The sequence below is a fragment of the Narcine bancroftii genome, chromosome 5 (assembly GCF_036971445.1).
Source record: "Narcine bancroftii isolate sNarBan1 chromosome 5, sNarBan1.hap1, whole genome shotgun sequence".
NCBI lineage: Eukaryota > Metazoa > Chordata > Chondrichthyes > Torpediniformes > Narcinidae > Narcine > Narcine bancroftii.
This window is the reverse complement of record NC_091473.1, coordinates 119,331,089-119,346,163: the sequence shown is the minus strand read 5'-3', so window position 1 is coordinate 119,346,163 and position 15,075 is coordinate 119,331,089. Positions and strand designations below refer to the sequence as shown.

Below are 15,075 nucleotides of genomic sequence, written 5' to 3'. Positions count from 1 at the left end.
GCCTTAGGTGAGTGAGTTGTTTTAAAAAAAAGAGTGCGGAGGGTAACTGAAGGGTTAAACAGAGTATTGATCTGTGGGAGTGAGTACTTGAGCTCATTGGCAGAGGCAAAAAAAGGAGGGGAAGCTGAAGAGGAGCAGCCAGTGAGTGAGTGGCCCAGTGTAGGAGTGAGTGGACCTTTGGGGTTTTGGCTTGAGAGGCTTCAACGAGCCTGCTTCCAGTGAGATGAGGCCAGGTAAAGTAATTTAATCCTTTAATTGAATTAGGAATAGGTAATGGAGTCAGCAAGGGCAGTGGATTGCTCCAATTGTGGGATATGGGACATCTGGGACAGCACAATTGTCCCTGATGACTATGCCTGCAAAAGGTGCATCCAGCTTCAGCTCCTGACAAACCGAGTTAGGGAATTGGAGCTATAGCTGGATGAACTCCTGATTATTCGAGAGGCAGAGGGGGTGATAGAGAGGAGCTTTAGGGAGACAGTCATCACCACAAGTCAGAAAGCAGATAGCTGGGTGACTGTCAGGAGACGGAAGGGGAATAGACAAAGAGGGCAGAGCACACCTGTGGCCGTTCCCATCAACAATAAGTATTCCATCTTGGATATTGTTGGTGGGGATGACCTACCAGGGACAAGTCGTAGTGGTCATGTATCTGGCACCAAGACTAGACCCTCAGCTCAGAAGTGAAGGAGGGAAAAGAGGAAAGCAGAAGTGATAGGGGATTCGATAGTTTGGGGGACAGATAGGAGGTTCTGTGGGAGAGATCGAAAATCCCTGATAGTCTGTTGCTCCCCTGGTGCAAGAGTCCGCAATATCTTGGATCAAGTTCTCAGTATTCTCAGGAGGTAGAGTTAGCAGGCCAGATGTCATGGTCCACAGAGGAACCGATAACGTGGGTAGTTTGGTGCAAAGTTGAAGGACAGGACCCCCAGGGTTACGATTTCAGGAGTGCTACCCATGCTACGTGCTCGAGAGGCTAGAAATAGGAAATTAATTCAGCTAAATACGTGACTAAAGAGATAGTGCAGGAGGAAGGGCTTCATGTCTCTGAATAATTGGGCTTTGTTCCAGGGAAGGTGGGACCTGTTCCAACGGGAAAGTTTTCACATGAAATGGAGGGGGACTAGCATCCTTGCTGGTTGGTTTGCTACTGCTGCTCCACGTGGTTTAAACTAGATTTTCAGGGGGAGGGGAATGAGAGTGTTAGAGCAGAAAGTGAGGTGGAGGAGAATAAAGGTCATGTGAGGACTTCAAAAAGGTTTGTACGTGATATGAATGTTCTCAGGTATATTTATTTCAATGCAAGGAGTATTGTTGGAAAGGCAGATGAGCATATGGCGTGGATTTGCACATGGGATTATGATGTTATTGCTATTGGTGAGACTTGGTTGCAGGAGGGGCCATTGTGTCGGGGTGGACCACTGTTTTAAAACATTCAGTGTCATAGAACTCAAAAGGGGTTATCTGGCCAAATGTGTCTGAACCCGCTGTACGAAAGAGTTTAAATAAAAAGAAAAATTTTGGAAATGCTCAGTAGGTCATCCAACATCCATGGTGAGTACAGTTAAGTGTATTATCCACATCTCACATCTGAGACACACTGTCAGATATTCACATATGCAACCATAATCATCCAAACTGATTTCATGATATTCCATCACATAGTTTCCTCTTCTCTAAATACTTGTTTGGATTAAATTGTGTTGCTCTCTTAAGTTCCTTTCCCCACATTGATGTGATCTACCAGGATCGTTGTCTAAAGAGGCCGTGCAAAATCACTGAAGACCCCTTCCGCCCTGCACACAGCAATTGTCAGCTGCTCTCTATCAGGGAAAAGATACAGGAGTATCAGAGCCAGCACCACCAGGCTGAGGAATTTCTTCTTCCCATGGACAGTGAGAACGCTGAACGACCAAAGGAACTGCTCTCTCTAATCATCTGAGGCTCTCATATTCATTAAACAATATTTATTTATTTATTTGTATCGATGAAATATTTGTACTGCATACAGTATGTATTTTTTGTCTGTATGTCTATGATTTTGTACCAAGGATCAGAGAATGCTGTTTTGTCGGGTTGTCCTTGTACAATTAGAAGACAATAAAACTTGATGACTTGAAATCTCTTGGACCTAACACCTCGTAGAAGTCTTGTCTATTAATTTTCTCAGAGAGTGTTCCACACCTGCAGCAAGTAAGAATTTTGGTACATTTGTACATATGACAAAAACGTTGTTATCCTCATTATCAAGACAATCAAGATTAACATGCGTAACCACATGGGATCGTCTTTGCAAGACAAGAGCTAGGCCAAGATGGCTATGATGCACAATAATGGAATCAAACTGCAGCTACAACCCCTTTGATGATAACTGTTCTATTTTGGCTGTACTGTTAACAACACGTTGATATAATCTGATCTCTGGGATCAGGAAAAGATCATTGGCCACCATATTATCAGACAATCCAGCAACTTCCATGCAGCTGGAGTGAGCATTCTTGACATTCCTAAACAATATTTGCAGTTATCTCTCTGCAGCATATTTATCAAGAGATAATGCTCATCTCTTGGTGACCTCGTGTTGAAAAAGTGCAATATGAATCTTGCAATTAGCACACTGCACTTTTTAGAAAATATCCATCATCTTAACTATTACGAATGAAGGATGACATGAAGTCTAATTCTCAAAAAAAATCTGTCATGAAAAATTTTCCATTTTTCAGTGAGGTAAAGCCCTAATTAGCCACAGGATAGCCAAAGACCTCTAGTGAGCTTTCTTGCCCTCTCAGTAAATATTTGATTCATTGCAACTCATGCAAACAAAAAATGGAGATATGGATGGATCTACCTCTTTGGAAACATTCTTATTCTGCAACTTGGACATTTGGATAGACTATGCAAGGTGATGAAGTTCACAAAATCCTGCTGGCCATCAAGCAAAAGTGAACCATGAATTAATGTTCCGCAGGAGGTCAATCCATAGGACCATAAGAGTGCCAGAGAGGATCACTGGAGTTTCCCTCCCTCCTCCTCCTGTTGATGTGATCTATAGCTTCATTGTCTGAAGAGGGCACGTGTTGCCGCAGGATTAGGACGTAGGAGCCTGACCCTCCTGGGAAACTGGCAAAAAAGTACCAAATAAGAAATGCTTTAAGATAATAAAAACTTCTGAAGTACATTTAAGCACTGCACAACATTTTAATAAATGCCTCCAAAGAAAAAAAAAGCCTCTGCAGCCTTACCTGGAGCTCGACGTGAAGAAAAGACCAGAAGAGATCTGAGGTCTACTGCAAGCTTGAAGCAGGGACCTTGCGTTCGACCTACTCCCTGGGAGAGTGAGCCTGTTGAGGGAGCCTCTGCTGATATCCCATGAGAGATGACATCGTGGAAGAAAAGACGCCGACAGAAGAAGATGATTCAGGCTCACAAGAGATCAGCAGTGAAGAGAAGGAAGAAGAAGAAGAAGACCAACAGTTAGAAGAAGAGGTACTGAAAGAAGTTAAAACTTCGAAAAGCAAAAATAAACACAAAGTAGAAGACATAACCAATATTGATTTATTAATAAGAGAATTTCATGGAATGAAAAGGGAAGAGATGTTAAATATAATTGATTAATAAATTTATAATTTACTAATCTAGAGAGAACATTAACTATATCCTTCATACTGCCCCAACAAATGTCAGACCTGCAAAAAGGATCAATTTCAGTTCCCAAATCTGATTCCCATCTTTCTTTTGATTTATTCAAACCAGATTATGGAGATTCCTCCTGAAGTAGAAGATACGATTTAGAAATAAGTTTCTTTGTAATTCCTCATGAATCACAATCTCCAATCCAGTAATCTGCGGCAAGATTAGTTCTGGACTCAATATGTCCCTTAAAAAGATTTCAGTTGAAGATAGTAGAAGAATGCACATTTGTGAAATCCCAAATGTAATTTAAATTGATCAAATGACATAAATACCTCTTGCTCACAATAGACTCCTAAATATTTAATCCCAGATCGGAACCAATTTTCTATATGTCTATTGTCATATGGGATTTGTAAGTGTCTGTTCTGAGCAAGGGACATTTTCAACAAGACTTGTAATTCATTTCCTTTGTAACTACAAATCCCAAATACTAATAATATGTTTTATTAACGATGTCAAACATTTTTGAATTCCATTTATATATTGTAGCCGACCGCTACAAAGAAACACACACACACAGTGTGGCAGGTTAAGCTCACTCCTTTATAAGGGCTGGAAAGGCTGCTTTTATACTGTTCAAGTTCCCGTTGTTTTTGCTAATTGACTGAGTCAGCCGTATGAATAACAATAGCGGGCGGGAACGTCCATGCATATGAATGCCCTTCTTCCCCAGCCTGTTTCTGCTGAGTTAGCTGAGCAGCGTGACCAATGCCATTTTAGGGCTGTTGGTCTGATGCTGCCTCAGCTTCTACCCCCGCCAGTTCATTGTCTTGGGAGTCGCTTTAGCAATCTCTGCCCGCATCTGCTGCTGCGCGATGTGCTGTCCTGATCTCCGCAATTGTGGGCCTGAAGTGCCAGTTGATGAAGTAGACAAAGACGATGTGGTCAAACAATAATCATGGCTTTTATTAGCAGAAACTCATGGTACAATAATGAAAGACAATAGATGCATATACAGTTATATCCAAGGGGAGTGTCCTTAACAGTAGAGATAATGCACAGCCAATGTTAGTACAGCATGGCTCGCCAGAGCAGGGGGGGAGACAGGCAGGTTGGCAGACATTCACCACAGGGCTGCCACATGACCCCTCCCCCCCCAGAACTGGTGTTACAGTCTATAGTGTCCGTAGGTATAGTCCCCAAAGTCTTTTGTGGTCTGCCTCTACATCGAGGTGTTGGTGTCTCCACGGGTTCTGCTGGGTCTGTGTGGGCAGGCTTGAGTCTATCTGTACTGAAGACTGTTGGTTTACCACTGATGTCCAGCTCAAAGGTGGCTCCATTGTTCCAGATAACTTGAAAGGAACCTCCATATGGTTTCTGCAGTGGTGAATGGTGGGGTCCTTTGCGTACAAACACATACTCACAGTCCTTGAGTTCTTTGGGGATGTTGGACTTGACTTGTCCATGTCTGGAGGGTGGTATCAGAGCCAGGTTACCGACCTTTTCGTGCAGCCTGTCCAAGAAGGTGGTTGTCTCCTCCTGCTGTCCTCTGGCTTGTGGAACAAAATCACCGGGAACCGTGAGTGGGGCTCTGTAGACAAGTTCAGTGGAGGATGCATGGAGGTCTTCTTTCAGTGCTGTTCGGCTCCCCAGTAGAGTCTATGGTAGCTCGTCCACCCAGTTGGGGACCTTGAGTCTCATCATGAGGGCGGTCTTGAAGTGCCTGTGGAAACGCTCCACCATGCCGTTGGCTTGCGGGTGGTATGCCATTGTATAGTGTAGCTGAGCGCCCCACAGGTTGGCAATGTCGGTCCACAAACTGGAGGTGAACAGTGCACCTTGGTCAGAAGTGATGTGCTGTGGAAGTCCGAATCTTGCAATCCAGGACGAGAGGAGAACTTTGGCACAGGGCCTGGTGGATGTGTCGGCCAGGGGGATTCCTTTAAAGGGATTGGGGTTGGATAAATTTCAAATTGCATTTGTATATCTAGCATTGTCCAGAGCTCGAAAATGTGTAGCAATCACATGAAAAGATAAGAGAGTGATTAACATAATGCGATGGGATAATGAAATGAAAGCTTGTATTGTCATGGAAAAAATTACATATGTTTTGCATGACAATTATTCTTTTTTTTGTTAATAAGTGGTTACCATATTTGGAGTAAATGCATTTAGATGTACTTTGATTTATTATATTTTTAGTCTGGCCACCGGGTGAAGCGGTCGACCACTGTGAATAGGTAGCAGAAACCCTGAGAGACTAGCAAGGGTCCCACTATGTCCACATGAATGTGGTCAAACCTGCGTTCCATTGGCTCAAAAGGCTGTGGGGGGACCTTGGTGTGTCGCTGCACTTTGGTTGTTTGGCACACCTTGGCCAACCCCCAGACTTGTTTCTGCAATCCATGCCAGACCATAGTCCTGATGGATGGGTGTGCCAGCCCATGGATGGAGTCAAAAACACGCCGCCTCCATGCCGTTGGGACAATGGGTCGAGCCTGTCCGGTGGGCACGTCACACAGGAGGGTGGTAGTACCTGCGCTGACTGATTTCAGATGTGCTGAAGGTGTTCCTGTCGGGTTCTACTTGCACGAGGATATTGTCAAGGTAGACGAAAATGCCGTCCAGGTCTCGGTCCACTGCATCCATCAGTCGCTGGAATGTCTGTGCTGTATTTTTGAGCCCGAATGGCATCCTCAGGAAATCAAACAGCCCAAATGGAGTGATGATGGCCATCTTAGCGATGTCATAAGGATGCACCATGATCTAGTGATATCCTCGTACGAGGTCCACTTTTGAGAATATTGTTGCCCCGTGCAGGTTTGTCGCAAAATCCTGAATGTGTGGCATGGGGTAATGGTCCAGGGTGGTGGCTTCGTTGAGCCGGCAATAGTCGCCACATGGTTTCCAGCCCCCAGTTGCTTTACGCACCATGTGCAGGGGTGAGGCCCATGGGCTGTCTGACTGTTGAACAACTCCCAATCCTCGAGCTTGCGGAACTCCTCCTTGGCCAGTTGGAGCTTCTCCGGAGGAAGTGGTCTCACCCTTACATGGAGAGGTGGGCCCTTGGTCAGGATGTGATGTCTGATGCCGTGTTGAGGCATCTCCACTGTGAACTGAGGGGAAAGGATTGCCAGGAATCCCGCTAGCACCTTGGAGAACTCATCATACGAGCTGTGGATGGAGTCCAGGTGCATTACCGGAAACCTAGCGCCCCTCAGTGCGATGGTCTGGTAGGTCTCGGTGTGGGCAAGTCACTTATCCTTAAGGTCCACTAGGAGGCTGTGGATTCCAGGAAATTCACTTTGAGGAGTGGTTGTTCCACTCCAGCCAGCGTAAACTCACACGAGAAGTGACTGCCCGCGAATTACAGTTCGGCCCTACGAGTACCATAGGTCCGTATACTGCTGTTGTTGGCAGCTTCAATGTTGGTTCCGCTAGCTTGCATCTAGTGTCCAACCCTGTCTGGGGTATCACACTGACCTCTGCTCCTGTATCCACCAGGAAGCGTCTGCTGGACAGGTGGTCCCAGACATACAGGAGGCACCCTTGGTGGCCAGCCATCGCCATTAGCGATGGGTGGCCTTGTCATTTCCCTGGAACTTGCAGGCAGGCCTCGGTACCCCATCTCCGGTGGTAGAAGCACCATCTTTTTTTTAAAAACTTTATTTATTTGAAAAATTGTTAGTAATAATACAAAATACAAACAATAACAACATTTTTATATGAAAATTTAATAATAAGGTAAAAGAAAAAAAATCAAAGTTAAATCCCCACCCACCCTCCCACCCCTTCAGCCAGCTCTCTTAAGGAGAACCAAAAATATATAAACAAACTAAAAATATAATAAATCAAAGTACATCTAAATGCATTTACTCCAAATATGGTAACCACTTATTAACAAAAAAAAGAATAATTGTCATGCAAAACATATGTAATTTTTTCCATGACAATACAAGCTTTCATTTCATTATCCCATCGCATTATGTTAATCACTCTCTTATCTTTTCATGTGATTGCTACACATTTTCGAGCTCTGGACAATGCTAGATATACAAATGCAATTTTAAATTTATCCAACCCCAATCCCTTTAAAGGAATCACATAACCCAATAACAAAATGGATGGATCTAATGGTAACTTAAACTTATACAATTTTTCCAAAATTAGCTTACTTTCTTCCCAAAATGGTTGTACATACGCACAGGACCAAACAGCATGTAGAAAAATTCCAACATGTACCACATCTAAAACAGAAATCTGAATTACTGAAACCATATTTTTTCAATTTCTCTGAAGATAAATATAAATGATGTAAAAAATTATAATTAACCATTCCATACCGTGCATTCATCAATCTAGTAACACTATCATGGCACATATCCATCCAATATTCTTCAGGAAAAACAAAAGTTAAGTTATTTTCCCATTTAAGTTTAGATTTCTCCCATTCTGACTTATCCACATTATCTTGTAATACTTGATACATAACAGAAACATAGCCCTTTTTTGGTATAGAGGAAATCAAAGACTCAAAGGTAAAATCATCTCTCTACCATACCCATTTTTCACCAAAGATCGAATATGATAATAAACAAATAAAGAATTTTCCGCAATATCAAAACATTCTTTCAATTAATTAAAAGAAACTGTCTTTCTACAAAGCAATCCTGTGTAATGTTTTTATATCCTTAAAATCCCAACTCTTTAAATGACTATTAAATGTTGAAAAAGGAATAAGCTGATTATTATATAATGACGTACAAATAGACAATTTACCTTTTGATCCGATCATCTTTTTTTTTTGTCCATAACATCAATAAATATTTTAATATCGGCATATTATACTCCCAAAACAAATTTATATTCCATCGAAATATAAATTGATGCATTGCAATTTCAGAAATACATGCCATCTCAACTTTAGCCCAACTTGGATGCTGATCCAAATCCATCAAACCACTAATAAATTTGAACTGGCTGTTTCATAATAGTTCTGAAAATGAGGTAATTGTAATCCATCTAATGCATACTTCCAAGTAAGTTTACTTAATGCTACCATTGGTAATTTACTTTTCCATAAAAATTCACTCGTGACTTTATTTAAGTCCTGAAAAAAGTTCTTTGTAAGAAAACATGGTATTGATTGAAACAAATAATTAATACATGGAAAGATATTCATTTTAATGCAATTAACCTGAACAATTAGAGTTAACAGAAGGTCCTTCCACTTAATTAAATTTACTTTAATCTTTTTCAATAGTGGAACATAATTTAATTTATATAAAGATTGATACTCAGTATTCACAACTATTCCTAAATACTTAATTTTATCTGACCATTTTCAAATTAATAACATATTTATATACTGAATAATCTCCTTCACCAACCAGTAGAATTTCACTTTTATCCCAATTAACTTTATATCCAGATAATGATCCGTACTGTAATAAACATTCCTGTAAATGTGGCAAAGATTGTTCTGGGTTTGTTAAATATATCAAAACATCATCTGAAAATAAATTAGTCTTATACTCTTCATCCATAACTCTCATCCCTTGTATCTGTTCATTTTGCCTTATTAATTGAGCTAACGTTTCAATAGCCAATGCAAATAGAGCTGGTGACAATGGACAACCTTGTCAAGTTGAACGCGTCAATTTAAACGACAATGAAACTCGTCCATTTGTCACCACCCTAGCAGTCGGTTTGTATATAAAGCTTTAACCCAACCAATAAAAAAGGGCCAAATTTAAACTTCTCCAAAACCTTAAATAAAAAATCCCATTCGACCCTATCAAAAGCTTTTTCCACATCAAGTGCAACCACCATTGGATGGTTGGGTTCCTGCTGATATGCATTGACCAAGCTAATTAATCAAAGAATATTACCTGAAACATGTCTATTTTTAATAAAACCTGTTTGGTCTATATGTATCAATTTAGGCAAATATTTAGCGTAAATTTGCTAACATTTTAGCTATTATTTTATAATCCACATTCAATAAAGAAATAGGTCTATACAAAGACACCTTTAATGGATCTCTATCTTTCTTTGGAATTACAGTAATTAGAGCACTGGAACAAGATTCTGGTAACTCATAATGTTCAGTCACTTGTTGTAGTACCTCCCCAAACACCGAAGATAAATCTTCATAGAAAACTTTATAAAATTCCACTGAAGACCCATCATCACCTGGTGACTTGCCATTAGGCATTTCCATCATAGCTGTCTTAATTTCTAAATCTGTAAAAGGAGCTTCCAAATCTATAATATCCTCTTCTTCTAATGCTGATAACGTTAGTGTAGTTAAAAAAGAATCAATAGATCCATTGTCCTGTCTCCCCTCAGAAGTATATAATTTTTTATAAAATGAATAAAACTGGTCATTAATTTCTTGAGGTTTATAAGTAACTGTTGAATTCTTTTTAACAGCATTAATAACCAATGAAGTCTGTTCCTTCTTTAACTGCCATGCAAGTACTTTATGCCCCTTCTCACCCAACTCATAATATGTTTGCTTAGATCGATTAATTAAACATTCAAATTGATAAGTCTGTAATGTATTATATTGCAGTTTCAATTTAGTTAAAGCTGTTTTCTGATCTTCAGTCACTCTCTTCTGAAATTCCTTCTCCAGTTCATCAATTTGCTTCTCTAATTTAAGACTTTCAGCCATATACCCTTCCTTAACTTTAGAAGTATAACTAATTATTTGCCCTCTTAAGTAAGCTTTTAATGCATCTCATGACACAAAATGACTTTTAACTGAATTAGCATTTTCGGTTAAGAAAAAAACAATCTGTTCCTTAACAAAAGTAACAAACTCAGGTTTTTTTCAACAACATTGTATTAAATCTCCATCTATAGGATGAAAGTACTACCTCTGAACTTTCATAAGAAAAAAATAATAAAGAATGATCTGATAAAACTCTACTCTTATATTCTGCCTGCAATACCTTATTTTGTAAATGTGCCAATATTTTTTAAAAATCTATTCTAGAAAATGAATCATGTCGAGAAGAATGAAAAGAAAAATCTTTCTCTGTAGGATTAACCCTTCTCCAAATATCTACCAAATTTAAATCTTTAATTAAAGCCCCAATTTGTATCGCCATCTTTGATTTCCTAATACATTTTGCAGATTTATCCATCAAAGAATCCAAAACACAGTTGAAATCCCCCCCCCCCAACTAAAATATTTGAATTAGCTTGACTTAATAACAAAAAAGCATCTGAAATAAAACATTCATCATCCATATTAGGTGCATAGATATTAAGTAAAGTCCAAAGTTCATTAAAGATTTTACAGTCCACTTTTAAAACCCTCCCAGCATTCCCCTCCACAGTATGCAACTCAAAAGATAAATTCTTATGAACTAAAATCGCTACAGCCTTTGCCTTCAAGTTAAATGAAGAAGAAAAAAACACATGACCAACCAATCTTTTCAAATTCAAATGCTCTTTTTCGGTCAAATGTGTTTCTTGTAAAAAAGCAATATCAATTTTCATTTTCTTAATATAAGCTAAAACTCACTTTCGCTTAATTGGATTATTTAATCCCTGAACATTAAAAGTTGCAAATTTAAAATTAGACATCTTGACAAACTAACAATATAATCATTTAATACAAAAAATCGCTCTCCTACTAATAAACAAAATCCACTCTCCCTCCCCTAATATTATAAAAAAAGTTTATATAAAAAGGAATATAATTAATTCCCCCAAAAAAAGAAAAATAGCACCCAAAGGTAGTAATGCTCTAAAAAACTGGGTGTGGTAAACCCCACCAGAGGCAAATGACTATCAAAGATTTCAGTGCCATCCACCTCCCCAGCCAGAAATACAATATATATATTGATATAATATAATACAATATATATATAATATATAATACAATAGATATAATACAATTCAGTGTCATAGAAATATTCAGCCCAATGACTCCAGTCCCAATGACTGGTTCGGATCTTCAACATCAATAAGACTGTGTGTCAAAACCTCCTTCTTCCCATCTTTCCCATTTTTCCCCTTCTTTCCATTCTGTCCATTTCCATTTCCATTGGTCCTTCTTTTAGGCGACGACAGCGAGACTCTTCCCTGACCACGTAAATCTGGTAATGCATTAGCAAAAACCAATGCATCATGGTCATTCTCAAAAAATCAAGATTGATAATTTCCATAAAAAACTTTCAACACAGCAGGGTAACGAAAAGCAAATTTATATCCTTTCCTTAGCCTAATTAAACTCCTGTTGATGCCTAATAATTTCTTGACTCAAATCTGCGTTAAAAAAAACCTCTTTTGTACTAACTCATCATTGGAGATTGACTTTGTCTTCCCTTCTGAATCGCCAACTGCAAAACCATTTCTCTATCTTGATAATTTAGGCACCGAATTAAAACTGCCCGTGGTGGTTGTCCCGGTAATGGTTTCTTCCTTGGGCTCTATGTGCCCTCTCCAATACTAAACCTCCCAAAAAAAAACTCTTCACCCAGCATCTCAGGGATCCAGTTCTTAAAAAATTTTATTGGATCAGCTCCTTCAATATCTTCTGGAAGGCCCACAATTTTTACATTATTTCTCCGACTGATTTTCCAATGAATCAATCTTTTTCAATAAATCTCCTTTCTGGATTCCCCAATCCACAAACAAATCTTCCACTTTCTCTATTTTATCCTTATTACGCACAACTAGTTCTTTACATTCAGAAAAAGCTGTCTCAATTTTTAAAAATGTTCTTGTACTACATCCACTGATGTAAGACATTTATTAACATCTCTCTTAAGTGTAAACATATCTTCAGACATATTAGAGATTTTAGTTGTCATTTGTTGAGATATATTATCCATATGATAAGCAATCCCTTCCAGGACAGTAAAAATAGAGTCCTGTCCAGATTCTAGTGCCACATCTTGAGGTCTATCTTCTGCAAACTCCTCCTCCAATTGTTCCTATGAACTGGCCATTTTAGGTAAGTCTTCTTCTTGTTCCATTATTGTAGGGCCTTTTCCTGTGCGGCTGCGGGTCTGCACACCCGATGGCGGCACCCTGACCACATCGGGATGCTGCCGCTTGGGCCCCCCCCCCCCCCACAGTCCACACACATTCCAGCAGATCGCAGACCGTAGAGGCACCGCGCATGCCCAGCAAGACCAAGGGTCACACAGGGGCAGTCTCTAACACCATCCTGCAAGCCCCCGGCTCCCCCGACGGCAGTGCGGATTCAAGGGCTATCCTCTCAGTTGGGTTGCCCGCGCACTCGACATCGCAAACACATGGGCTAATGTTGGCCGATCTCATCAACAAGCTGGTGTCATCTTGCGGAAACAAGAGCGGCGCCAGCATAATACTTAAGCTAGCTGGAGTTCTTTGTAGCTTGGAGATTCCAGACGATGACTCCATGGTTCCAACAGGACAGGAAGGCGTCAGTTCTTCAGCATTTTTAAAAAGTAGTTTTTTCTGTAATTGAGTCTTATGTTTTTTTAATATTAGCCTCAATTATAAACAAATAGTGGTCTTAGAAGTAAAAATAAAATGTTTATGTACTTAAAGTTTAAAAACTGGTGTTTAAAAAACTGGCTGGGGAGGATTAGGACCGCACGTCTGCCCTCTACGCCATCTTGCCACGCCCCCCCCCGTAGAAGCACCATCTGTCACTGGACTCGCTCCTGCCTCTCATCTGCTGTTCCTTGCTTGGGACTGCTCTGGTCTGATTGTGTGACTTCTTTAATAGCCCCACAGTAGTCAAGCACTTCCATTTCTGTTTCCACAGAATGTCTGCCTGTGCTGCAACTCTCCGGGGGTCGGTGAAATCTGCATCCGCTAGGAGCTGTTAGATATCTTCAGACATCTGTTCCAGGAATGTCTGCTCGAACATACGCTAAGCTGCTCATATCCCAGGAGGGCCAGCATCTCGTTGATGAGTGCCGATGGGGATCTGTTTCCAAGTGCATCCAGATTGAGCAAATGTGCTTCTGGCTCTCACCGCGAGAGTCCAAACATCTCGGATAATAGGTCTTTGAAGGCAGTGTGCCTTCTGATGGTGGCCTGTAAATAAAGTTGGCAACTCTGTCTGCAGTCTGCGGATCTAGGGCGCTGACCACATGGTAGTACCGGGTAGTCTCTGCTGTGATGCCTCAAATCTGGAACTGAGCCTCCGCCTGGTCAAACCACAAGCCGGTTCAAACTGTCCAGAAGGTCGGGAGCTTTAGGCCAACTGCGCTGACTGCTACTTTGTTCTCTATCGTTAGATTTAGATTCCTTCTAAATCGTTGGGGTCACCAATTGTAGTCGACCGCAACAAAGAAACACACACACACACACACAGTGTGGCAGGTTAACTCACTCTTTTATTAGGGCTGGAAAAGCTGATTTTATACTGTTCAAGTTCCCGCCATTTTTGCTGATTGACTGAGTCAACCATATGAATAACAATAGCGGGCGGGAACCTCCATGCATATGAATGTCCTTCTTCCCCAGCCTATTTCTGCTGAGTCAGCTGGGCAGCTTGACCAATGCCATTTTAGGGCTGTTGCTCTGATGTTTCCCCAGCTTCTACCTTGCCAGTTCATTGTCCTGGGAGTTGCTTTAGCAATCTCTGTCCAAGTCAGCTGCCACGCAATGTGCTGGCCCAATCTCCACAATTGCAGGCCGTCACAATATCATGTCTTCTGCTATCTTTTCTCTAATTTTATGCAGCTCTATAGTTACACATGAATGTTTGTCTCTTCTATTAAAAAAAAATGTGATAAATTTCAATTGGGCTGCATCATTTAAATTCTGGGAGTTGCAATCTTCCCAATTCAAAAGGACACATCAATTTTTTTTAATATAGATTCTGGGTGTCTTATTCTTCCAAATAAATATTCTTACATAACTTTTCTAATTTATAAAAAAATTGCAAAGGCAAAGCAATTGGTATGGACTGAAAGAAGTATTGAACTCTTGGCAGTTTATTCATTTTAATACAGTTAATTCTACCAAGTAAACTAATTGGTAGAGTCTCCCATCTCACTAAATCATATTGAATCTTCTGAAGCAAGGGGAGAAAGTTTAATTTATATAGATACATTATATAATGCCACATAAATTAAATAAATTTGATCCAAATTTTCCAAATTTATGTTTTAGATGTGGCACAGAAATTGGTACATTTATACATTCTACCTGGTCATGTACCAAGATGACATCATTTTAGAAAGATGTGGGCAAGTTTTTGGAACAAAATATAAAATATGTTTATCATTAACACCTGAGCTTTTTCTTTTGGGAAATTGTTTTGGGACCCCAGTTGAAGTTGTCAAAATATCAGTTAAAATTTTTTAAAGTTGCATTGGTGCTGTCCAGGAGATGTATACCAATTACATGGAGATCTGAATCCCATCTTAAGATTGATTGTTGGAAGAGAGAGATGCATAATTGTATTACCTTAGAAAAGGT

General features: G+C 40.1%; 1 protein-coding gene across 1 annotated transcript in view; it reads left to right on the top strand.

The window, feature by feature from the left end:
* LOC138763910 (small ribosomal subunit protein eS8) overlaps window positions 1–15,075 on the top strand; it is a 215,569-nt gene that overhangs the window by 51,671 nt on the left and 148,823 nt on the right. The gene's annotated exons all lie outside the window — the stretch shown is intronic.